The sequence below is a fragment of the Amphiprion ocellaris genome, chromosome 12 (assembly GCF_022539595.1).
Source record: "Amphiprion ocellaris isolate individual 3 ecotype Okinawa chromosome 12, ASM2253959v1, whole genome shotgun sequence".
In the NCBI taxonomy this organism is placed as follows: domain Eukaryota; kingdom Metazoa; phylum Chordata; class Actinopteri; family Pomacentridae; genus Amphiprion; species Amphiprion ocellaris.
This window is the reverse complement of record NC_072777.1, coordinates 33,952,887-33,980,422: the sequence shown is the minus strand read 5'-3', so window position 1 is coordinate 33,980,422 and position 27,536 is coordinate 33,952,887. Positions and strand designations below refer to the sequence as shown.

Sequence of the window (27,536 nt, the reverse complement as noted above, 5' to 3'; positions counted from 1 at the left end):
TATATTATATCTTATTACTTTTCTAGTAGACATTGCATTTCTCATGTGGTACACTTTTATCTTATCTTATCTTATCTTATCTTATCTTATCTTATCTTATCTTATCTTATCTTATCTTATCTCATCTTATCTTATCTTATCTTCCCCACCTCTAGGAAACATTTCCCAGCCTTCTCCAAAATGAGCCATCCTGTCGGGGCAATAGACGATCTCTGGCTACACCTTCCGTACACAATGGCATTCTTTCAGTGAACGCGGCTCCCTCTAGGACCCGGGGCGGGCTCCGGGGGAAGTCCTCTGCTGCTGGCGGGGCAAGGCAGGCAGCAACACACACACACACACACACACACACACACACGCACACACACAACCACACACACACGCAGAGAGAAACTGACACACACTCACTGACGGAGGAGAGAGAGACACACGGAGGGATAAACAGAGCGGGAGAGGGAGACTATAGGAACGCAGCAGCAGCAGCAGCGGTGGCGGCAGCGGCAGCGGCGGCGGCGGCGGCAGCGGATTTTTTTTCGGTGTGTGTGTGTGCGCGCGTGTACATGTGTGTGTTTGTGTGACGGCTTGACGCTCGCTCGGTGGTTAGAAACGACTGGCGGGGCGGACATGGAGGGGCTCGGGAAAAACGCTGGGAAGTGACCGAAAAGAAAGCACCGAAAACGTGAAGAAGAGAGAAGGAGGGGGAAAAGAGAAAGAGACGGAGTTGCAAGGAAGGAAGGAAGGAAAGGAAGGAAGGAGGTGAGAAGTCTGACAGAGGAAGAGTGAGAAGAAGAAGAAGAAGAAGAGGCTCGTCTGGAAACAGCCAAGGATCCTAAGGTGACTTTTTGTGTGTGTATGTGTGTATATGTGTGTGTGTGCAGATCTGGGAGGTGTGTGTTGACATGTGCACGTAAAGGGAAGTATGGAGGTGTGTGTGTGTGTGTGTGTGTGTGTGTGTGTGTGTGTGTGTGTGTGTGTGTGTGTGTGTGTGTGTGTGTGTGTGCAGCCTATATATGTATATTTATACATACATGCACAATGTGAGTTATTATAAGGCTACATGCTTTTTTTTTTTTTTTTTTAAAAGGGGGGGCTGTTTAAAGTGTATAAGTGAGCTGAAGTGACCGCTGGAGTGAAGGGATCCAAAGGAGTGGATACTTTTTCTCTTTTTTCTCTTTTAAAGGGAACAGCCAGATCTTATTCCAGATAAACACACTCTGGTTAAGTTGAGCAACACACACTTAGACACACACATGTAAAAAAACAAAAAGAAAAAGGGGCATGAGACAACACTGCCTTCTTAAGAGTGCATTTTCCCCCTTTTCTTGCACTCTGAGGAGTTTTTTAACACGCTTGATGAGTGAGTAAGTAGTAGCAGCTTCTGTATTTAAATGCATATGTGTGTATATATATGTGTGTGTGTGTGTGTGTGTGTGTGTGTGTGTGTGTGTGTGTGTGTGTGTGTGTGTGTGTGTGTGAGTGTGTGTGTGTGTGCCATAGACGGCAAACAGGTTGAGGGAGGCAGATCTGATCAGACGCACAGCAACAGAGGAGAGAGCGTGGCACAGGCTGAGCAGCAGCACACTGGATTACACACAGACGAATACACTCACAGACACACACACACACTCGCACAACATACATATGCATGGCCAGGAGAACAGCTGGGAGAAATGTGTGTGTGTGTGTATTTTCACGTTAATGCATGGCTTTTGCATGTGCAGGAGGTTTATTTTTTGTGTGTAGATACGTGCATGGAGGTTGGAGGTAATGTGAGGAGATTAATCCATGATGATGATGATGATGATGATGATGACGGGGTTGATTTTTAGGACGAGGAGGAGGTGAAAGTGAAGGAGAGCGATGCTGACATGCTCTCTCCAGGAGTGCTCAGAGTGCTGCTCATTCATAATTTACCTCCATGGCAGACGTTCATTCACATATTGACCCCCCCGTGGCTGCGCTCAATGGAGCTCTCACCCCTCCATCTCTTCCCCGTCTCTCAATGGACACCCCTGTGGCGCCACGTTCACTTCTTCTTCTTCTTCTTCTTTTTAACACTTTGGACCCTCCGCTGTTGCTCCTTTCTTGTTTTTTGGCTCAGCTCTGATGTGAGATTGAATTGTGTAAATTGAATATTGAATCCAGACTCCACCCTAGACACAGATAATTGGTATGGATGGATCAGTGGGTTAGCGCGCTCACTACAACTGTTGTCTGTCTGATTCCCTCGGCACGGCTAAAACAGTCCATAATGGATCTATAATTCATGTGTGAATGAATTGAATGAACACGCGTTTTGAATAAAAGCGGCGGCGGCAGCAGCAGCTAGACGGTTTTCTTGGGATGCCAGCTCATGATTTATTCAGCATAAATACTCAAAAATGGCTGTTTTAATATTTCTGATTGTACTAGCAGCGCCTGGAGCTACACAATAACCCACCGCTGCGCTCTGGTCAGCTGTGGCTGCTGGCCATATGGCGGTGTGTCGAAAGTGCACCGTCAGAAAAGAAGGCTACGGCACATTTAGTTCTGAAAGGTAAACACTACGCAAGAAGTGCACCTTATCAGCAAAAAGTGATAAAAATGCCCTGACTTTTTAAGTTTTCTGGAGCGTATTTACTCGGGGAAAAGAGGACACGGTGGTGAAGGTGCAGAAGTGAACCACATTATGCAGAGAATCCAGCACGTCTACAGTCAGAGTGAAGCGTTTCTGTCTCAGCGTAGTAGATCGCTGCTCCGAAGCTTCCATCGTCCAGGGTTTGATTCCCACCGGATCAAAGCACACGAATATAGTCACACTAATTAAAGTCATTGTTAACCAATCCCCCAAACTCCCCCCGCCGCTGCAAAAAATGAAAGAAAACTCTAAATTGAAGCATTAACCAGAGAACCCTGGGTCAATGAGAAGCAAAAACTGCCCTCAAATAACCTCATGGCTCCTTTAGATCTGCAGCAATTAATCAATTAGTTGTCAGCTGTGAAGTTATTTTGAACTGTTTGGATTATTGATTAATCTGCCTTAGATTAGCTTATTAAATTATAATATTTTGTCGTTTATTTACTCTTCTGTGACTGGAGTAAACTTATTATGTCTGGATTGAAGTCAAAACGAGACATTTAAGGGCGTCAAATTGGGCTTTAACCAACATTTTCTGTTATTCAGTACACCTAACTAATGGATTAATTGGGGAAATGATTAGCAGATAAGTCACAAATGCCTTCAAATAGCCTCGTGGCTCCTTTAGATCTACAGTAATTAATCAATTACTCGTCAGCTATTAAGTTATTTTGAACTATTTGGCTTTTCCATTGATCTGCCTGATTAGTCTTTAGTCAAGATTCTCTGATTCCAGCTTCTTAGATTCTAATATTTTGTAGATTATTCACTCTTCTGTGACCGGAGTAAACTTATTATCTCTGGATTGAGGTCAAAATGAGACATTTGAGGACATCACATTGGGCTTTAACCAACATTTTCTGACATTCAGTACACCTAACTAATAGATTAACTGGAAAAATGATCAACAGATGAATCAAAAATGGAAGTAACTGTTGGTTTCATCATACAGCAAGCGAACGTCGTTTCAAAACATGACATTTAGCGCATATTCATGCAAACATAAGCACTGGTTAAGCATCTATTTAACAGCTTCATTCAGTAAACCTCTGTTCTGAATAGCCTGTTGGTTTAAAAGTTGTCTTTTCCTTCAATAGAAGTTTAACACACTGTACATTACTGTTCATCTTTCTGCCACTCTCACTGAAATCGGACTGTTTTTGCATTGTAATATACACCGTGCACCATATTTACCATGTTTTGTGCTAAAACATGACTACAAAAGTCTTTTATTTAAAGTTATAGTGCTGGACATTTACTTATGAATGAGTGTGACATTCAAGCCAAACTTAATGCTGATTAACCCTATCAGGACCATGTGAATCTGTCTGTATTTCATAGTATAAGCAGCCAGGTACAGTTTCAAATGTGTTTTCTGTGGCATATTTATGCACTGGCTAGCGTCAGCTAGCAATGACTGGTTTGCCAGCATTGAAGAGGGGAAGCAACAGTAGAAACTAGGATTAAGGTGGAACATATGGAGGAAAAACCCCAAGAAGCATCCAAGTTTCTGATGCTCCACGTATGAAAGAAGCTTCAGAGGAAGGATTAGAGTCTAAAAACCAAAGCAATGGATGCAACATAAACATGCGTCAATGCTCTCGCTGTAAAAAGTTCTGAGCTGCAGGTTTAACTCCTAAATGATGAGCTTTTTGGCAGCCAGCAGCCCCATGCTGGTGCTTTCAGTGTCGTCCTGGCTGACTTATGATCTTTTAAAGGCTCAGCTAGGATCTAAACATTGACAGCGAGCTGAGAGAAAGTTTTAGGATTAACAAAAACACTTTTAGTGCCAATGCTTTAGTGCTAATTGACCAACTGTGACTCTAGAATAAAACGTCTTTAGCCGGCAAACATTTACCAGAATATATAGAATACATGGCTTCTGGATTAAATGTGTGTCTTTCGTTAAGGAAACGTGTCGTCATGGACCTGCTGCTGTGAGATGCTTTATTAATTGGAGGCAAATCCGCTCATACTGTGTATTTTGGACTTTTACGACTAAGTTTGCAATCATTAATTTAAATTGTGAATGGGTTTTGATCGGTGAACTTTGCCTTTCATGTATGGTCCGTGTGCTAAAACAACCGGAGAATTAAAAGCGGGTTTTTAAATTGCAGTGGAAACACAGCCGGGCCTAAGTGGCCGAGATGGCTTAGAAGACTAATGCTCCTCTGTATCCCCCAGGTTATAATTGTCTTCAATAGGCCTCCTGCTGATTTGAAATGGACTCATTGTCCACAGTGCCGGGCACCTCTGCTCAATTAGCCTCTCCCCACTTAGTCATGCTGAGCTATTGCTGGTCGCATCCATGCATAGAAGAACGCCCACACAAACACCGACTGACACGCAGATGGACCGACGTGCACGCACACCATCATGCAAGGAAAGACGTCAGCGGATGCAAAAATAGATCTTATAAATAGGGGGAAAAGTGTTTTATGTTTACAAGGGGTGATGTCATGTTTGGTTTTGATCCATAGCTGACGTACGGGAGGGCAGCTGTGGCGAGTGTCAGCCTGCTCGGCTCTGGCTCGGCTGTCCGCTGCTTTTAAAGGAGCACAGTTCAAGGAGTTGCAGTTTGTGTGTGTGTCTGTCTACTTGTTTGTGTGTTTTCAGCGGTGGAGGCATGCACACGGTGACGCTGCTCTGGTTGCCAGGCAACACAGGAACGTGGGTGGAAGGATTTCCTGTCCTTAGGAAGCTTTGTTTATAAGTGGGGAGAGAGTAGAGAGAGTGTGTGTATGTATATGCATGTGTGTGTGTGTGTGTGTGTGGATCGCGGTGTGCGTTTTCAGCAGTATGCTTGAGTGCTTGTGTGTTCTTAATGCACTCTTTGCCTCAAGTAAAAAGTGCTACAGAAAAGTCATCTAAGACGCGCATCCACACACTGTACACACTCAGAGCAGAGAGGGGGAATAAAAAGAGGCCCTTTCTAGTCTGTGGAGTTGGATTTGCGTTGCATAACTCCTGTAGCCGGGTCTGTTGGCAGCGCTCCGTCTCCTCCTCTCCTGCCCAAACACTCTCGACGTGTCACAGCCGCCGCGCTCACGCCAGGCCGCCTCCCGCTGATGATGTCATCAGCGTGCCTCGGTTTACGTCTCCTCTCACACATGAGATTGCAATTATGTGTTCTTGCCCTTCATGCAATCACAGAAAAAAACACACACACTGCATGTCTGTCCTGCAGGCGTTGGACCCCGTGATTACGTAATTGACATTGAGTGAATGGGATGACGTCAGCTTGGCTCGCTCTGACTCTCCTGTCTTTCTGGCTAGCTACAGTGATGTCATAAGTGGATGCAGCCATATGCCGTGTGTGTGTGTGTGTGTGTGTGTGTGTGTGTGTGTGTGTGTGTGTGTGTGTGTGTGTGTGTGTGTGTGTGTGTGTGTGTGTGTGCGTGCTGGCATGCATAGTCATGTGTGGAGACAAGCATGACCTCAGGAACCATCTGATTTATATAATGACTTCACTCCTCCCCTTCCTTTCCCTTCGTCTTTTCACTTTAAACTTCACAGCTAATAGATAGTTTGTTGGTCTGTGTGTGTATTGTTCATAGAAACCTGCTTCTGCAAAACACACACACACACACACACACACACGCACACACACACACACACACATTGTTTCAGCCTCATGAGAGAGGCTCTGTTTGAAATGGATACCCCAGTGTCTCGCAACTGGTAACTCCATCGCCTTGTTGCCCTTCGTCTGCGACCGTCTGACCTTTGTTGATTCTCATCCCGCCGACAATCACAGGCAGGCAGTGAATGAAAGGAGGTGGGGGGAAGAGAAGAGATGATGCCTGCACAGATACTGTACTCGCCAGTTCTTATTTTTAGCAAAAGAAAACACGGCGTCACGGAGAAAGAGGAGCGACTCCAGCGGTCGGCCTTCCTCGACGCTCCGCGGAAACGTCTGTTTTTAGCTCACCCGTTTGAGCTACGGGTTTTTAAGCACAGAGGAAGACTGCGCTATTTGTGTCTTTGGGTTGAAAAGGCCGCCTGTTGTGTTCCTCCAAGTGTTGTGGTTGAAGCTCTGAACGGCAGCCATCTAACACTGGATGGGAGAACTGGGAGCTTTTAACAGAGTTGAACACACACACACACACACACACACACAAACACACACAAAACGCTCTCAAACACACTTTGTCTTTCTGCTGTCCTCTGCCGCTTTTTTCTCTCTTTCTCTCTAACCTCAAAACCACAAACTGTAGGGAAATCACACCACATACTGACTTAAAGGTTTATGAACTGAGAAGCAACACACACACACACACACACACACACACACACACACACACACACACGAATGGTTTAAACCAGCAAACGACAAAAAAACAGCAATAACAAGACAAAATATTACAAAATCGGGACACAAAATGTTAAAAATGAGACAAACAACATGAAACAAAAGAAAAAAGACAAAAAAAATTAACAAAAATGTTACAAACTGACAAGAAATGGACACAAACTAGACAAAAAATGACAAAAAAAGAAAACAACAAAGCATACACAAAAAAAACAAGCGAGACAAAAAGGAAACTGAAAATGACAAAAACAAGAAACAAAACGACAAATGCATGAGAAATGACAAAAGCCAGACAAAAAAGGACAGAAAAACAAGACAAAATATTCCAAAAATGAGACACAAAATGACAAAAGAACAATGAACAATCTAGTATTTTACTTATGATCAAAACAACTTGTCATGGTGTAGAAATTATTTTAAATTTATAGTTTTACTAATTTACAATCTGCAGTCTTCTTTGTAATTTTTACACTTTGAGGGCCGGATTGGACCCTCTGGAGGACCGCTTTTGGCCCGCTGGCCTCATGTTTGACACCCCTGGTTTAAACACTCAGAAAATATGCAGATTTCCCCCTAATAAACTGATTAGCATTAGCGCGGCGCGGCTAAGGCCAAAGCACAAACAGAGAACTGTACATTCCACTGAAACCACGCAGCGGCTTAGCAGGACTGTTTGATGGCACTGTGCAAATAGACACACAAACAACAAGAAAAAGCACATTTTAAACAGCGCTGAACGACGCTCACTTCAGCGAGCTACAGCTGGACACATACACAACTACAGTAATTACACACCGTACACATGCACAACCTCTCCAACCCCCCAGGAGTCTTAGGGCCTGAGTCAGCGTCTGTGCGTGGGCCTGTTCCCTGGCAGCGCGAGGGGAAAAAATACCTTCCCATATGATGTAAACACCCAGGTCCCTGTTGGTGTGTACATGTGTGCGAGTGTGACTGGCATTCTCCGAGATAGGGCTCACTCCTCACCCCCTCCTCTCCGCCGTGACACTTTTCCAAATTATTCCACAATGCCGAGCAGTTTCTTTTTAAAGATGAGTCTCTCCTTTCCTTTCGGCGGAGACGGAGAGGCCGACATGTGACATCACTGAGTTAAAAGGAGGCGAGGTGGAAAACGGAGGCCGCTCGCTTTTAACTCGATTCATAAAAATGGCTTTTATTGATTTTGTGATGGTTTTAGTGCATGCAGCACTTTGTTTTGAGTAATGCCAAACAAGTGAACTTCATTATTTTGACTGTTTCGTAGAAAATATTGCTGTCAAGTCTCGAGTCTATTGTTTTATTTTATTTTTTTGGGGTTTAATACGATGCATGAGTCACACGTTAAATGCGTTTGTGTGTGCGTATATGAGAAAATGTCAAAGTGACTGTACTTATAGTGTTACAAATGACTCGTGAATGAACATTATGCTTAAATACGACGTATTCCTCACAGTGATTTTAAAACAAATAGGGAAACATTGTGCTTTACACAACATCAGATTATTGCAGCTACAGCGTGTGAGTGTACTGACAGGTGCACAAGACAAGTTCAAGGGCCCCAGCAGTGAATTATACAGAAGCACAGGCAACAAAATCAGCAAAAAAAGCAAAATATGTTCAATTTTTCTCCTTATTTTTGTTTCAACTTGTGAAAAACACACTTTGACAATGCAGCTCAACACGATCTCTTTATTTCCCTCCTTGGAACGATCCGAGTACATTCATTTAACCCTCGGTCAAAACTGACCCGTTTTAAAGTTTGAAAATGTGGGGAAAAAAAACATTTTCACAGTGAAACTTCTGATGTTCACATTTTCAACATTTTTGGGAAATCTTTGAACATTTTTTGGTGGGGAAAAGTTTTTTTCAAAATGTTTCTTTAAGAACATTCACATAAAAATCGACCAAAATCCAGTGAAATTCGCTGGATTTTGGTTGATTTTTTGGTGAATGTTCTTAAAGAAAATATTAGAAGTTTTACTGATATACACATTTTCTGAAATGTGGGGAATTTTTTTTCTGAATTTTTGGATTTTTTTTAGACAAGAAAACAATATTTTTGGTGCCCGTAAATGAAGACAACAGGAGGGTTAAAGTACAAATGTGAGGTACTTGTTCTGTATACGAGTCTGTTTACTTTCTACTTCTACTACATCTCAAATATTCTACTTTTTACTTCACTACCTTTATTGGACAACTTTAGTTCCTTTAAAAGTTTGGATTCTTGCACATAAAACATCTGAAGAACATGTAAAATAAAGTTTTGCTTTATTAAAAACGAAGCGTTTTTTGAAGTACATCTGAAACGATTAGTTGATTAATTAATTAGTGAACTGACAGAAAGTTGGCAACAATCCAGAGCAATAGTCATGGCATTTTGTTGTATTTTCTGACTTTTTTTGCAAACTAAACAATCAGTTAATTAATCTAGAAAATGATCAGCAGATTAACCCATAATGAAAATAGTCAACGCCAAACAAAACAGCTCAAATTGAGCTCCATCTCAACCACCTGCAGCAGAAAAAAATCTGCTTTTTTAGTAATATGCGAGTAATGATTAACAGTAATGATTAACCAGTATGTAATAATAAAACAGTCAAAAGAACATTTTGGTGATAATACAACATTTTCAGTGCAGGACTTTTACTTTTTACTGCTTTTACTTAAATAAAAGATGTGAATACTTGCTCCACAGTTTCTTTTAAACCCTGATTTCGTAACTCTGGCTTTTTGTTATAAGCTTGTAGCCACAAAGTTGAACACAAGATGTTGTATTTTCAGAATTAAAACAGCTGAAGCCACAAACAACACTCCAGAACTTCTTTCACTGCATGAGAACACCACTCTACGAGCTGCTACACTCATTTAAGAGTTCATTTCTGACCCAGCAGTTCATCTCTTTCAGATACAAGGCTTCCTCTGAACACGTATACGGGTACACAAGTGTTTATTCAGGTCTTTATGGGTTAAATGTAGGAAATGCTGTAAATATAAGTCCTCAGCTCCTCACTTAATCCACCAATACCACACTAGACAAACTCAGTTCTAAGTAAAAAAAACAAGCATCTAAATTTATACTTAGGTGCGCTAGTTGACTTAACATAGCTACACTGTAAAAAATCCTGTTTTTTAAACAGGGTTTAATTGTAATTTTTTGAATAATGTACTGTTATTTTATTTTTTTCTCCCCGTTTTGTTAAATTACCACGTCAAGGGGTCAACTTTCCTATCTCTCCCTCCACTGTCCTCTTCAATAAAGGCTAAAAAGGCCAAAACAAACCACATGAAAAACTTAAAAATTAAAAATAAAAAGAATTGCCTTACCAAATGAGCAGTAAAAGCACAGAGAAAAAATATGTATTTACACGGTCACCTTATGAAAACAGGCCACAACTGTAAATAATATCCAAGTCAAGTCTGTTTGTGTGTGAGTTGCTGTATTTAAATCAGCTACAAATTTAATTATTTTACAGATATTTTTTGTTATTTTTGCCCTTTTTACAGCTGTTGAATTTTTCACTAATCCACTGTTTTATTAACACATTTTCCTGCCACCCTTGGACAAATTTTCCGTCAATTTGGGCACATTTTAAGTAATTTAGGTCACATTTTCAGATATTTTAGCCAAGTTTAAAGTCATTTGGACATATTTTAGGTTGTTGAAGGTGCCTTTTCAAGGACATCTGAGCATAAAGTGGGAAAAAGTATTAATTTACATGCTGACTGTAAAAAGAAAGATAAAACAGGCTAAAGAGGGCATCAAAATTTTGTACTTCTACAAATAGTAAGTAGTTTTTGTACAATGCGTGATCATGAAATCACATTTACTGTATTCATCTAAGCTAAAAATGTAAATATTTAGTGCATGTTTGTCATTTTTTTGCAGTTTTTAAATATTCAAATATTCTTCCATTTAAAAAAAAAAAAACTTTCTGGCAACCTTGCTGCCATTTTTCTTTTTTTCACTGTCAGTACTTTCCATGACTACTGATGAGACGAGTGTATCGCTGCCTAAAAACTCTTCATCATGCAGCTTCTGTAGAGGCCCACATTTCCAACCCAGCTCACTGTTCTTGTTCCTGAAGCGTCGCTGTGCACAAAGGGATGGAGGTAGAGAGGACAGGAGCCGTGTTCCTCTGATAACCTATAAAGAATTCAGCACACAGATGGGCTGAGCTACCTGCAGTCCTGATGAAACACACTTTTTTAACTTGTAGTGAAAGTCACTTTCCTGATAGTCTGCTGGTGTTAGTGTTTGGTGACTCTCTGCAGGGGCTGGCTGTATGGAGGTATGGAAGGACGAGCTGTATCAAGGGTCAGAGAGTGTTAAATGTCCTCATAATTTAGCTTTTAACACAATTAGAAAAGAACAGTGAAAATGAGAAAACACCTACAGTACTGGTACATGTAGAATAAACTGGGGAAAGATGCCCCACTTAAGAACAATGTCTCTTCTCATTTAAAATATATATAAATTGAATATCAGTGCAAGATATACACAAGAATTAAGATAATAAATGTTGTATTCTAACCTTATAAGTCACTTTTAGCAAAACAAACGTGTTACTTATGCATAATATTAACTATATTCTTAAATTTTGATGTCGTTCTGACTTTAACTGTAACATAAATGTTAATTAAATGCTTTGATTATTGACAATTAGTTTACAAGTTAGAGGCCTATAGGACAAAGTTATATCTTTACATTATTATCATTGATATTTAAAGTTCTTGAATGAAAATAATGCCAAATTAACAGGGATGTTTAGCCGACAGTAGCAAAGAAATGAAGCTAGCTAGCTAGTGCTACAGCAAGCTAATATACCATAATGTCATTAGCTTAACATAAAGTCAGCTATTTATCTACAGCAAACTAATTCAGGATAATGTTATTAGCTTGAAATTAAGTAGCTACTGTGCTACAGCAAGCTAATAAAGCATAATGTTACTAGTGTAGCGGCTGTAACTAACTAAACTAATTCAGTATAACACTATTAGCATAACATAAAGTCAGCTAGTTAGCCTTTTAGACAGATAATAATACATTTCTTCTACTGCTGGATATCTTTTAAATTACTCTTAAAGATGATTGTGTACATAGTTCCTCATAAAGCTAACATTAGCAAAGCTAGAACATTGACAATCATTGGTGTCTATGAGATGCATCATCACTCAAGTCCTACTCTTAAAGTTTCACATATTACAGAAAACAGGTTTGTTATTTTTTGTTCAAACTAATGGATAATCCTCCACATATGAGCAGTAAATACAAGTCTGTATAGGGAAAGGGAAACACTGTGTATATCTTACCCCGGTTTACTTTTTTACCCCACAGTAGCTTCAAGCAGACACGCTCGTATGCTGCTAACTGTACCCTTTGGTTTCACTGTGGAGCGCCAACAATGGTGCAAGATTTGTTGTGGTCTATTATGAAGCTGCAGCACCTTCAACACATGTCTGCTCAAAGACTAAGAGCCACCAGGTGCAAAACAAGCATCACCTGTCAGCAATATTCATCCCAACAACTACATCCACATCACACGGAGGCAGATCAGACTGCAAGTCACAATCAAAAAACCCTCTATTGATCCCCGAGGGGGTAAATCGGGTCACTTTACAGTCGATCCCTCAAATTATATGTGCCGTGTGTTTGTTGCTAGGCAACTTTGTCACAATACCCCTGTGACCTTCCGACCCTGCCAAGTGTGGTGTTACTGTCCCCGTCTCACACTCGTATGTGTGTGTTATCTGAGACGATGGTGCGACTTGCCGCATAGCAACTGAGAACAGCTGTGATTTTTCGCTGTGGTTTGGACTCGCGCGTGTGTGTGCATGTGTGTGTGTGTTTGTGTGTGTGTGTGTGTGTGTGTGTGTGTGTGTGTGTGTGTGTGTGCGTGTGTGTGCGTGTGTGTCTGCAGATTTGTTTGCGAGAAAGCCGCTGTCACCATTCGTCTCTGCGCACACCCACAACAACATAATATGGCACACTGTCACTTCCACAGCATGATAACGGCATAGAGTCAATCAGCCAAAAATGCAACGCAACACACACGCACACGCACACACACAGTCAACCCTGTTGTCAAATTGCAGCCGAAAATAGAGAGCGGAGGGAGCAGCGATGGAGCAGTCATTTCCCTGAAGATCCATTCATGTAAAACACTGTTATTCAAACCTCCCTCCCCTTTATTCAATAGTCTTATTCATCTCTCTCTTGACTGCAAAAACCAAACAGGCCTTGTCTCTTCTGGCTTCCCCCTTCCAGAAAGCCTTTTTGTGCATGTGTGTGTGTGTGTTTTCTCCATAAGAGGAATGTCCTTGGCCCATCTGACCTGTGTGCTCCCGCTGAGCCCTCCGTCAAACACCTGGGGCGGGATCTGCCACCGCACTCGAGCCAATCAAGAGCCCCGGCAGTTAATGACATCAGTTAGCGGAGGATCTTCAGGACTGGCCCCTCGAGGTGATTCGTCGGGGAGGAGAGTGCTCTTATTGTTATGATGATTAAGTGTTATATGAAGGGCTATCAGAGGAGAGCCTCTTAATGAGAGTGGAGCGGTGGCAGCGCTGTGGAGAGCTTCCAGAGGAGTGCAGCGAGATAGAGAGGAAAATAAGGTGGAAGGAGAAGACAGACGTAGAGAGAGAGGCAGCAGGGCTGAATATTTAGCAGCTGTGTCCAGACTTGCTGACTCCGGGTGTTCATGCTCTGAATGTAGCATGAGAGGTAGATGCAGGAAAGAGCAAAGAAGGGGGAAAAAAGGTGGATGCATGTATGCGCAAATGCATACGAGTGGTTTCTGGACTCATGTGTACAGGAATGTGGAGTTTCCCCCTTTGGCCGTTTGGTAGGTGAGAGTAACCAGGGTTTGGTTCTGTTCTCCACATTTTCTACATTTTTGGGAAGTTTTTGAACATTTTTTGGTGGGAAAAAAATGCTAAAAAAAATGTTTCTTAACATTCACAAAAAATCAACCAAAATCCAGTGAATTTCGCTGGATTTTGGTTTTTTTTGTGAATGTTCTTAAAGAAAATTGGAAGTTTTACTGATATATATGTAATCACTTTAGATATTTTTAGGATTTTTTTGGAAGATTTTTACTCATTTTTTGAAAATATTTACATGATTTTTCTTGCCAAATTTGTGGGATTTTTTTTTTTTTTGAATGAAAGTTTTAATGGAAACTTTCAAGGAATTATTGTAATTTTCTTCCTAAAGGTTTTGCAAATTTTCAGAAATTTGGGGATTTTTTTTGTGAATTTTTGGATTTTTTTTCAGACAATAAAACCATATTATTTGGTGCCTGTAAATGAGGACAACAGGAAGGCTAAAGTGGCCGGCAGGCTGGACCAGGTGGAGGAGAGCTGGGAAATGACGAAAGGCAAATTCCAGTGAAAATGGCTGCAAAAGGTGGATTTCAGAGAATGACTGCAGCCTGTGGGTGGTCAGGGGTGGTTTCTGGATTCAGGAATAGTGAAATGTGGGGACAGTTTTCATATAAAAATCATCTTTTACAAAAAAACTAAACCCGTGTAATTTGTTGAATTCACGGTCGTGGCATTGAAATTTTTAGAGTATAGCATTAAAATGGCATTAAAGCATTAAATTTGACAGGTTGATGTCTGCAGAAACCCTGTGTAACACCCTGCCTCGGAGGAAAATTCCATCCTTTGCTGCTGTAAATCACCAGGTTGTCCGACGCATCCTGTCAGTTTGCACAGTTGTCACTCGGCCTTTTTTGTTGCGTCTTCTTTCGTCGTGTTCGCTTAGCGTTTCACTACGTTTCCCAGAATGCCTCCTGACACCCCAGCTTCTCCTGCTTTCCCACCTGAGAATGTGCCTCAACTTGTTGATTTTCATCTGCCGGAGTCAGATGTCTGCAGAGACAGTTACAGCGGGGTTTCCTTTACAATCAAAGCACGGTTAGTCGCAGCCTTCAGACACTTCCTGCGGATGCTGTCACTGAAGGAAACCTTAGTGCTCCTCCTCTGATTCCAGTAGGAATCTGAAATATCAACCTGCACTTCATTGCCGTTTCTTGGGGTTTGTTCTGCCAGTGGAACCACATTAGTGTGAAGTCATGTTTAGTTTTGTAACTTGGCCAAAATCCAGCACTAAACGCCAAAATGAGACTAGATTGTTTTGCTCTGCATGTTTTTTTTTTCCCTTTTCTATCTGAATGGCTTCCAGCGAATCTAAAAATATTCTATTAACGTAGGATCCGCTGGAGAGCTGTGGGTTTTTCCGGCCCGACAAGAATGCGATTATGGGGTAAACACTTTACCTTACGAGGCAGCTGGATGCTGGCAGGATCACAATCATGAGAGTATCCGTCTTAATGGGCTTTGGAAACTTTTAAGTCACTGTTTAAGACTCACCTTTTCTCTTTGGCATTGATCTAAGTAGAGCTTGACACCATGACTTCATCGTTATGGTGTTGCATCTTTTATTTTACTACGCTTTTATTCAGATTTTAGTCATCGTGTTTATGTCTTATGGGTTGCTTTATATAATTGTGTGCCACTGTGGTTCAACTCCTATTGCTTTATAAGTAAATTAGATTTGACTAGGCTTCAGGTTACCATTATTAAAAGAGGATTGTTGGATCAGCTTAAATAAAACGCTTAATTGCATCCAAATTAGGTAACAAATTAATATTAATGCCACTGGTTTGAGTTAGATGTACTTAAAACATTTGTTTCCTCTTAAATGTAACTTTATTTTAAGGAAGGCAAACTTAAAGCATCCAATTTTTCCAACTTAAATATTTTTTTTGTGCAAACGTAAAATGTAAAACATAATTTTTTTTGAAAATGGCAATTGACTTGCAGCAGAAAAAGTTGAATGTTAGACGGTAAATGCTAACGGAAAAAGCCTGATTTCTGCACTTTTACAGAAATCAGAACCAGTTTAAATGAATTAGTGTAAATTTGAGTTGATAGAATCCAGAAATGCAAAACTTCCATCACCAGACCAGAAAGCTGCATGAGATTCATTCAGAAAATTAATTTACTGAGGACCTACTAGCACCTACAGGTGGGCTTCAGGTACGACTTACCCTGATTGGTGGTGACAGACAGACGCTTCATCCAATCACCTGCCAGTTTTTTTTTTCTTTAAGTGCCCACCTTTTCCTCAACAGCTTTCAAGGAGGACTTCTCAGATGGTCGTGTGTAACAAACCATCTGGAGCATCACGTTAGGAAGCACTGGAGAACTTGTTGGTGCTTTTTCCTTCATGCTGTAGCGTTTCTCAGGAGCACCGACTGAAATTACCTTTTTTTACTCACCTGCTGTTAACCTGCCAGGAATGCTAAGTAATATGTATTTTTCTCTCTAGAAATATGTCATTTTGTTCTCAAGCAGTTGTAAACTTTGAGGTGAGGCTGAAACGGGGGTTTTATTTATAGCTGAGGCAGTTTTTCTGAACATCATCGGTGGGTTAATGAATGAGTTTATTTGCTGCTAACAGATGCGCTACAGAGCAGGTCTGTGGAGACTAATGCTCCCTTTAGATACAGTTATGCACAGGGTTGATATAAGGTCATCTGCACATGATCAGTCTGAGCTGCATTTTCTACCGCGCTAAATGCTCTGTACAGTACAAGAGCGAGACCGTTTCCACCAGGGGTGTCAAACATGTGGCCCGTGCGCCAAAACCGGCCCACCAGAGGGTCCAGTCTGGCCCACGGTACGACTTATTGTTTGTCTCATGTTTTTGTTGTTTCATTTCTGGTTTTTGTTGTTTTGTGTTTCCTTTTTGTCTCGCTTGTGTTTTTTGTCTTATTTTTGTCATTTTGTGTTTTGCTTTATGAGTTGTTTTGTGTATCATTTGTGTCGTTTTTGTGATTTTTGTCTTGCTTGTGTTGTCTACTTTTTTGTCGTTTTGTTTCTCCCTTTTGTCATTTTTGGTGTTGTTTGTGTCATTTCTCATTTTTGTCATTTGTCCATCCATTTTTTTGTCGCTTTGTAACTTTTTTCCTCAAATTTTTTTGTCCATTTTTTGTTGTGTGTCATGTTGTCTCATTTTTTTTGTCATTTTGTGTCTTGTTTTTGTCATTTTGTGTCTGATTTTTGTAATATTTTGTCTAGTTTTTGTTGTTTTTTTGGTCTTTTTTTGTCTGACTTTTGTCCTTTTGATCATAAAGAAATATATCATTCAGTTCCAGATTTTGTGACTAAATGCTTTGTGCCTTTGTAGATAAACTGTGATCTGGAAGTTGTAATGTGGAAATGATAAACTGAGGCTGAATGTTGCTAAAATTGAATTTATTTTTCTTAAGAAATTTCAGGTTGTTCAGGATGTTTTGTACAAAGATAATTCCTTGAATGTGAACATTTTCAGAATGTACTTTTTTGCATGAAAACAGAAGAAAAATTAGGAGTTGTGGTTATTTATAGGTTATTATGCTGTAGTTTTACTGGTCCGGTCCACTGGAGATCAGACTGGGCTGAATGTGGAACCTGAACTAAGATGAGTTTGACTCCCTTGATTTCCACAGTGGGGATGCCATTATTTGGGGTTATAGCAAAACCTGCCTCAGCTTTGGCTCCATTGAAACATGATGCACAATCAAATACATGCTGTGAACCCCATGTGACTACAGTTTACCCCACTTTTCACAATAAAAGAAAGTTTTTCTCATAGTATTATTACAATATGTGCCGGGTTTTTGCATCTGATAATCCACCTCGGCATCATATATTGTATTTTATTATCTCACTGGCACCTGAAGCAACTTTTTTATGACAAAGATCTGTTTTTAATGGCAGCCTGAACAGATGTCTAAGCCTCTGTCAGTCCTTTGTAATCAGACTGGGTCACCAAAAAGGAAAAAATTTCATCTTTAATAGCTGCAATGAGGTGTTAAATCTGCAGCCCCTGTTGGCTTGTAGCAGTTTTGCCTGAAAATCATGTGAGAAAAGCCTCAGGCTATGCTCAGACCAACAATATCTGTCGCAAATCACGCAGCACTTATGGACTTATTTTCTTATCTTTATTCAAGAGTGTGGTGCTTTAATTTGGGATCATTATTTCTTCGTTTTGTGGTTGGAATTTGTAATATTTCCCCTCACAGCCCTGCCCCCTCTGCTCTCTCTCACAGCTGTTGGTCTGATGTAGTGTTGCTTTCACAAATGAGCTGTGTTTGAGTTTAACTGCATCTTCTCGCCCTCAGATTGCTTCTGTGCGTTTAGAAAAGTTCAGCTCGCAGATTTAGGCTCAGAAAAGTTCTATAAAATGTATGTAAGTGCACGTTTCCACAACATTTTCACAAAGAAGCATTCAGTTCTGCAAGTTTCCATCACATTGTGCAAATCAGCGTAAAGTGTCAGCATTGTGTTTTTTTAAATGCTTGTCTCTGAGCAGATATGTTCGTTGTCTTTAGCCGTAATGTTGGAGTGGGTGTGTCTTTAAGGGAGTCTGCAGCCAACAGATGGACCCTTCTCAGTTTATCCAACAAACGCTGCTATCATTGGCATTCATTTGGCACCGGGCAGATGGAAACTTCAGAGTTGGTCCAGAGTCCATGTCACGGAGGAGCGAAACAAGGAGCTGTGAGATGAACTGAAAATACACAACAGGAGGTTCGAAGTCACCTCCTGAAGTAACAAAGAGAAGCTGCGAGGATATATAGTTGTTGCATCGGGGCTCAGGCCAGAATGGATCGTTTTATGCTGAGAAAGTAGCGGACAGATAGAGCCTAAGTTCCCCCTTTCTCTCCTCTAGAATTCTCCCACTAACAAGGAAGCTTCATCACATATTTTTACGCTGGCAGAGAGGATGCCAGCCCCCCCTTCATCTCCCACACATCACCCCTGGCTAAAGGAATGTAGCGGAAAACGAGGGACTTGAGATAGAAGATCAGAGGCCTTAATATGAACCACATTGTGTGTTGTTCTCCTGTTTCCCACCTCCTGTGTTCTCCGCATCAGGAGTGAAACAGCCTTTGATGAACATCTACAAAGAGATTTGAGACTTATAAAGCACGGCAATTTAGCCAGGTATGTTATCTTAAGCCTGGTAATTTGGGAATTGAATTCACTCATCGGGGGAGCCAGGGGAGCCGCTAGTCTTTATCTGGCTGACTCACATCGGGTCTGTACATTGAAATGGAGGGTCTGGGGGCGATCCAGTCAATAACTGACCACATCTTAAGACGGGGGGTTATCACAGCTGTTATCCGGCTCGCTTTTCTTTCTGCAGCAAAGCGTGTGAGAATGTGAGTGTACTGTAACCGTGCATCCAGTCCTGTCTTTCCCGTGAGTTACACATCTAATCACGGCAGCATCATCCCTCACCCCTAATTCTGTTGGCAGGGCCTGTCAAACAGCATACGCTGAAAGACGGGGTGACTTTGAAATGCTGCTAATGACCCTAGGATATAACTACCCTCTCTCTCGTTTTCACTCCCCCTCACTCTTTCTTTCTTGTCCACTCCTGTCATTAGCACTCGCGGTCATCTTCTGTCTTGTTCACCGCAGTTCTCTGGATCTGCAGATTAGGAAATACGACAGGGAAAAGGAGCACAGAGTCGAACATTTTCTCATATCTTGGACAAATGAGGGAGCAAAGTTGTGTAAGTCCAGCTTCTATCTAAAGCAGGAGTGTCAAACTCTTCTTAGTTCAGGTTCCACATTCAACCCAATTTGATCTCCAGTGGACTGGACCAGTAATATCACAGCATAATAACCTATAAATAACCAGAATTCCAAATTTCCATTTTTTCAGTGCGAAAAACTACGATCTGAAAATGTTCACATTTGATGAACTATCCATCCATCCATCCATTATCTATACACCGCTTAATCCTCACTAGGGTCGCGGGGGGGGGGGGGGGGGGGGGGCTGGAGCCTATCCCAGCTGACTCAGGCGAAGGCAGGGGACACCCTAGACAGGTCTTGATGAGCTATCTTTTTACAAAACATCATGAATAGCCTGAAATTTCTTTAGAAAAATTAATTCAATTTCAACAGCATTACGCCTCAGTTTATCATTTCCACATTACAACTTCCAGATCACAGAGTGTCTACAAAGGAACACAACATTTAGTCACTGGTGTTTGGAAATGAAAGATATAGTATTTTACTTATGATCAAAACAACAATAGTCTGACAACAAAAGACAAAAAACAACAAGCGCGGGCGGGCTTCGGCAGACATTTTCCGTGTTTTTTTTCCATTTGTCATTCTCATCCCTGCAAATGACGAAAGAACAATGAGCAATCTAGTATTTTACTTTATGATCAAAACAACTTGTCATGGTCTAGAAATTATTTTAAATTTATAGTTTTACTAATTTATAGTCTGCAGCTAGTGTATAATTTTTACACTTTGAGAAGTCGTCCCAGGGGCCGGATTGGACCCTCTGGAGGGCGGCTTTTGGCCCGCAGGCTGCATGTTTGACACCCCTGATCTAAAGATTATTTTACTTTAGTTTAAAGTGGACAGCCCTACCGATTAGAAATTCTCTGCATCTGGGGAGGCCATCCAAACAAACATTACAGATGGATAAACACACAAAAGCAGAAATACAGGAGGCTACTTCATGAGCGCTCCAATAGGCAACACTTGAGCGTCGAAGCAGCAGGCTCAATGCCAAACCAATTTAAATCTTGACTAAACAAAGCAAAGGCAGCTCCTTATTGAGTCTGCCACAGGAACCTTCATTAACCGAGTAAACTCACCAAGAGAGCGTTCTGCTTTAAATAATTCTGCAGTCTGTTCCACGAAGAGGGAGACAAGTACATAAAGGCACTTTTGCCTAATTCAGCTCTGACCTCAGGGACAGATAACAAAAAACAATGCAGGAACTGCAAACAGTCATTTCCCACCAACTTCTTTTACGAGAGATAGAAGAAAACAGACCCAGACTGGCCTTAGATATATGTTTATATAAAATAGGAGTGTAGCAGTGATGAGAATGAGTAGTTGGACGGGGTCAAGTGTGGATGAAAGACAAAAGTACAGTCAATGACAGCTGTACAGCTGTACAGTACAGCAGCTTGGACAGGAAGGGACGACTGGTGGAACATGAATATAAAACAATAATGTAGTGTTTGTATGAAAATGGAAACAACTTTTCTCTCCCAGCAAAAGGGGGAAAAAAAGCATGACCCAAATTCAACTTTAAAGGAGCAAACCTATTGTGCATTAAACCCACTTACTCCTTTGCACAAGTTTTTCCTTCTTCCCAGACAGCATTTCTTTCCACTCAGCTTAGACAGCTGCAGAATCAAACTGCAAAGACTTTAAACGTGCTTGAGATGAGCCATCCATCAAACAGAGCACCCAAGTTATTTTAGTAGAACCAGTTCAAACCAACTAACAGTTGCTCACATTTCTGATCAATCTGTTAATTTTTCTCTTGACTAAATGTCAATCAGTAAAAGTAGTGCTGAATCCAGAAAATTTGAAAAATTAAGGAGCTGGAATCAGAGAATTTTGACTCTGGTTATTCAATTAAGTAACTGGCAATTAATTTCTTTGTTGACAAATAATCGATTAATCAGTGCAGGTCTTGTACCAACCACAGTCACGTCACCCACCTCCTATCTTTATGTTTTTTTCATCTTTGTGTAGTGTCATGCTGCCAGAAAAAGTCAAAAATCCAACCCAGTTTGTCATATTAATAATGCTAACACACTCACAGTGTCAATGCTAGTACGCTAATGTTTAGTGGATATGTTTACCATTTTATTTTAGTGTGTTAGCATGCTAATTAGCCCAACAGCATTGCTCATTTTGCTGATTTCCTGAGATGAGCATGAATGTCTAAACTCAGTTTCATGGCAGTCCATCCAGCAGTGGCTGAGAAATTTTATCCAAAAGTTATCAAAGCCTTTAGGATTCAACCTGTGGGAACTGTGAGTGTGTATAAAATTTAATGCCAATCTGTCAAGTAGATGTTACAGTAGATATCTCACAAGTTATGTGAAAACTGATCTGTTGAAGACATCAGTGGATCACCAAAGTCAGGAAGATTTATCCTCTGCTGACCATAAATATGTCGGTACTGAATGTCATGGCAGTTTATTTAGTCCAAGAATCATTGAACTAAATTAACCAATCCTTAATTTAATATCAGGACATTTCATCAAAATCACGTGAGTCTACATATCAGATTTAAAAACTTGCCAAAAATATCCTATTTGCTCAAATGAGATTCTGTTAAAACAAAAAATTCTGCACTCCTTGTTGCAGCCAAGAGGTCACTAGTGATTCAGCTGCAACCAGGAGTTACGTGGCAAAAATGAATGAAATTTTGCTTGAACTGCAGGCAGTGTTTAGACATAGCGGATAGGGAGAACGTATGGAAACAGATTAGACATGTCAGTGGTAAAATATCTATATTTGGTAGTTGTTTGTTCCAGTATTGGTAACAGCTGTTGACACCTGGAAAAATGTTGAACATGCTGATTTTAGTTTTATTCTTTTTAATTTGTTTTTGTAAAATTATTAATCAAAGAAAGTCAACCTTATTTTTTTTGTGTGTGTGATTTAAGGAAAGATAATTTTCCTATTCTGCACAGGAGACATTTTTAAGTTCTCTCTACTTCTAGACATTGTTTTTCTGTTTCCACAGAAGTGCAGGACTTTATATTGTGGTGAAAAATGAGCCCACAGTGAGTCAAAATGTGACGGGAGCAAAAAATAAGCATGATCAGAAACTGCTTGGAGTTCGAGGGATTAAGGGGTTTTTACACTAATGATCATATAATAACTGAGGTTTGATGCAGACTCCAAAACAATACTTTGTGATGATGAAGAACAAGTTTTTAGAAGTCCAGAACCTTTAAAACATATATTTAAATCAGGAGTTACTTAACTTTGAGCTGAATAAAAGTAATCGTCAAGTGTTGTTGCTTTCAGGGCGACCATCTGCCACTATGATTAGGGTACATACCTCATGGGGGCTAATTTCCTGTCTGTCCTCACTGCTCTTATTGAATAAAGGCAGAATGCCAAGTAATATTATCTTTCAATACCTGGCTCTGCACAAACATGAACATGGAATGGATAAGTAGCTTTAATTAGGAAACATCCCAGTCTGCACACAGAGTTCGAATTGTGAAATATTCACACAACCAACACTGATATCCTTTGAAACTGGTCAGTGAGTAAAGTCTGCACGGCATCTATAATTTAATTGGATTAAACATACATATTAAATTCTCAGCAAGGTGCCAGAAGATGCCCTTTGAAGAAAAAAAAAAGTATTTGCAACTTTCAAACAAGTGTAATTCCTCATATCGCTTTTTTTTTTTTTTTTAAATTGGCCTGTTTGTGAGTTTGTAAACAGCCTGAATTTTGTTTTGTCAGCATTCGGAACACGTTTCAGTTGACATAAGGTATCTTGTGCAGTGTTAAAAACAGCTTGTAGGAGTGGGAGGGAGGAGTGAAGGATGTAAGCAGAGTTGTATCATCAGCAGAAGCGGTGTAAGGATCGTCAGCAGAGGCAGGCCAGAGAGGACTGTATAGCCTGCTGACAAACTGCTGCCTCACTCCCTTGTCCCTGTTTTTTTTTTTTTTTTCAAATCCCACTCTCTCTTCTCAACCAGAACACTTTTTTCTTTGTGCCATCCTCAGCCAAAGGTGATCTAATGAACTCCCCGATCCTGATCTGCTTACTCCACCAAACAGTTTCCTGATGCAAACTTCTATCCTCAACTTTCAGCTGTTTTCCTTATTGATTCCAATCTCGGCCAAATTTATAAAAAGCCTTGCAGAGCAGAGCGGAGCGAGCGGAGGGGGGGAAGCCAGAGAGGGCGGACCTTTGGAACTGGACGGGCTCTTCCAGTGGTTGTTGCCATGGTTTTTTGTTGTCGGGACAAACTGTCGGCCAGTGGCTGAGAGCCTGAGCTGCTGTTTGTTAAAGATAAGTGGAAAAGCCAGAGGGGGGGAAAGAGACAGGGGAGACAGACAGACAGACTCAGACTGGGAGCCCAGCTTCATTTTTATTTTGCCTTTTTTTGACTCCAGGACACCCAGCTGAAATACATTCTCTACCTCAAAGCATCATCCGCCCCACTCTCCCCCTCAGTGTGGGGATCCCGATAGATCACTCTCCCCTCTTTAAACAGTTCACTGAGCCTTTCTCCTTGCGCTTTTGTGACCCGCACACCTCCCTGCCCACTATCAAAGCTCCGTTGGCTGTGCACTGGCCGCTTTGATATGGTATAGTGTTTCTGGCAGCCTCCCTCTCTCTCTCTCTTTCTCTCTCTCTCTCTCTCGTTCTGCCTCTCCTTTTCCACAATATTGTAAAAGAGCAGAGAGCGCCAACAGGGACCTGCTCACTGTCAAAGAGAAAAGACAGGGAGGCCTTAGAGGGAGTGAGGGAGGGACTGGGACTTCTGATAGAGGCAGCAGAGGAAGGAAAGGTGGACAACAGGGAGACAGCAAGTGTTTTCTTTATTACCAACATAAATATCTATCACATCTGTATCGGGACGCTTAAAACTCCACAGATGTTTTTAGAATAAGCGTTAACATTAATAGGCAAAAGACAAAAAACAGATGTAGTACTTGTGTTATCTTACAGTTACGGGGGTCCTCGACTTACATCAGAGTTCCATTCCTACAGATTGATGTAAGTCAATTTTCGCCGTAAGTTGGAACTCCGGAGAATATGTCAACAAAGCCGTTACGTACATCACGATATTCATCAGTTCTTCATAAAAGTCATGAATAATGACAACTTTCATGCAGGTTAAATTTTGAATCTTGTACGAGTCATTTTACAATAAGATAACAGAATATGCTGCACTGTTTTTACAACTTGATCTGGGGGTTTCAGGCATATGGGTTCTGTAAAGCATCTTGAGACAATTTGACCTGTAATTGATGCCAATAAATACAATTGAATTGAATTGAATTTAATTTAATAATGCCGATGTTCGTCAGTGTTTCGTCCTGTTCCGAGCGTTTTATTTTAACTAATTTCACTTCCATGGTGTGTTACTCTTAAGGGAGCATTATCGATGTACTTTTATTTTGAAAAAGCCTTTATTTTGAAGTTGTCTGTTGACAGTTGTCCCTTCCTGTCCACTATTTTGATGTTTAGCTTTACACACGTACATGCTTTTCTGGATGCACGACTCTCTGTTGTAAACGCCACAGAGGCAATGTCATAAGTAATTAACTTCATTTTTGGACTTACTGGTTCAGTTAAAAGGATTTATTTACATGTTGTTTTATTCTGTTTTTTGTTGCAGTTTTCACTCTGTAATGTGTATCAACAGCCACAGTAAAGAAGTCAAGTTTGCTACGACTCACGATTCATTTTGCAAGCATGAGTTTAACTAGTTGGAGAGCTGCAGCTTTTACGTTTCAGTGAAGACAGCACACATGGAGACGGCTTTCCTTTTCTTCCAAGCATCAAAAGTCCGATGCTTGGTCTGACTTACGCTTGGGAGCCGTAATGAAGGACAACCAGTTAGTGAATGTAGCACAATCCAAGGTGTCGTACAACCGGAGAATGGAAACAAAGCTGTCTGATAGCGCTGTGTGACGACATATTCATCCGCTCCGCTCGTCAACTAGTTCCACATACCCAGTTGTAAAGTAGCGATGAAACGCCGTAGGTTGATGACGTTGTAAACCGAGGACCTCCTGTACCTGGTGGTCACAGGTGTAGGTTTTTGCTTTTAGCGTGTTTGAATGTTTTAAGTGGCAGATTCCAGCTATTTAAACTGTCCCAGTGCAGTAAGCTAGCCATTCCACCAGATAAGACTTTAAGACTGTATCTAAAGTGGGACAAACCCTTTGTTATGTCTTTTGTAGGTTTTCTGAACTGTAGTTTTGAGACTCAGTGTGTTGGCTCTGGCAGTGTTTCACTTTGCACAATTCATGGCTAATCCAAAACCATGGACTGTCCTGTGATGATACCCACATTTCACCCAACGCAACAACACCTTTGATGATGCATAACTTCAAGCCTTAAGTTATATAAAGATTTATCCTCTGTGTAGTTGTCATGAATTGGGTAAATTAGCCATAGAGACCAAAACTGTTTTTCATACCAGGCTGTAAACGTGTTTATTTCTGATGTAAAGTCGGTCATTTTAACATAGAGATCTATGGGGACTGACTCGCTTTTGGAGCCGGCCATTCGAGGAACTGCAATTTTTGGCAATTCTGCGATGGTACTGCAGCATGGCCAGGATTCCTTTATCAGCTGACAGAATAGTTACTTTTCTGTTTGAGAAATGTGACTGTTTTAAAACAAAAGAATTCAGTGTAAAGTCTGATGAACATTCAGCCTCTGCTTTGAAGCCCATTAATTATCAGATATCTTGCTTGTTTTACACAGACACACAACAGCACAAATGACAAATTGTTGTTTGAAGGATAATGATAATGGTAATTATGTCTGAAAGGCTACTTTTTACATTTGTAATTGTGCAAGATACAGTCAGCTCATGTGAAGCTAACATAATCGACCGGCTGAGATTAGCTCCAACTGGTTGGTCCATATGCTCTCACTGGTCGGACAGTCACCAGTGTTACTTCAATCAGGAAAAATTAATCCATTATCTTTGGTCATGAGATAAACAGTTCTATTTACAGAAATGTTATGAGTCTGAGCTGGTGCTCGCTTCAAGTCTTTTCTTAGCGCTTCTGCATAAAATAGCCAGGTTCAAATGATTTGATATGCTGCAAATACTAGCTTTTTATGTTTATTTATAATTCATTTGGGCTAATGAGGCTAACAGGCAGAGGGCACTCAGTGAACTGTGGCACATTTAGTTCATCTGGAGATAATGAGCAGACCAAGTGATTGGTTGCAGTGTAGGTACGATTTTAGCTGATCACGGTTTTCTTCGGTTGACTACATGCCTGATAATTTCTCCCTTGGCGCCAGCTCTGTACTGAAAGAAAACGAATAAGGTGGTTCACAAAACTACTACGAGCATGACTCAGTAATCAGCTGATGGTTTCACTAGAGGACCATTTTTAAATTACAAAACCACAGAAAATGTTGAGGGGTTTCAGCGGGGGAAATGTCTTATCTTTTTGCAAGCGCTCGCTAACTAGGAAACATCCAAGAGTTTGTTTTGGGCCTTTTGGTGACATTAGTCATCTGAAACGACAAAAGAAAAGCAGGGATTTGTGCCTTGAGATGCCTTCTGTTTTGTCATTATTGATCTTTGCTCATAAGAAAAGAGCAAGAACAGACAGCAGATCCAGCAGCAGATTATACGGTCTCTTAGCTTATCAATTGTGGCTACTTTAGAAATCTGGGACCAAATCCAAGACAGAACCTGGCTCTGTTGGCGTCCAGTGGTAGTAACGGTAGTAGTGGTGAAGCTATTTTTTCCACCAAACATGCGAGAAAACAGTGGACCAACTGAGGAAACGTGCACGAACGTGTGATTGCATGTGGGCCCGTGGTTTGTCATGGCCATTACTGTGGATGTCTAGAGCCTTGGGCCTGGGCTTTTTTTAAGCTTGACCTCTCTGTCACACTCAGTCCACACACACACACACACACACACACACACACACACACACACACACAGGAACACACACAAACACACAAGTCACCTTCAAGCACAACCTCAGTTTGCTTTTTTGAGTCTGTGTGTGCACGTCTGAGTCTGATTGTTCGCCGTC

At 41.0% G+C, this 27,536-nt stretch overlaps 1 protein-coding gene across 1 annotated transcript in view; it reads left to right on the top strand.

Annotated features, from left to right (window-relative positions):
• The first annotated feature begins 361 nt into the window (after nt 1-361).
• The window catches only part of ches1 (checkpoint suppressor 1), an 82,133-nt gene continuing 54,958 nt past the window's right edge, over nt 362-27,536 (top strand). Inside the window, exon 1 of the mRNA XM_023266485.3 lies at nt 362-834. The gene's annotated coding sequence lies outside the window, so the exon portion shown is untranslated. The remainder of the gene's footprint in view (nt 835-27,536) is intronic.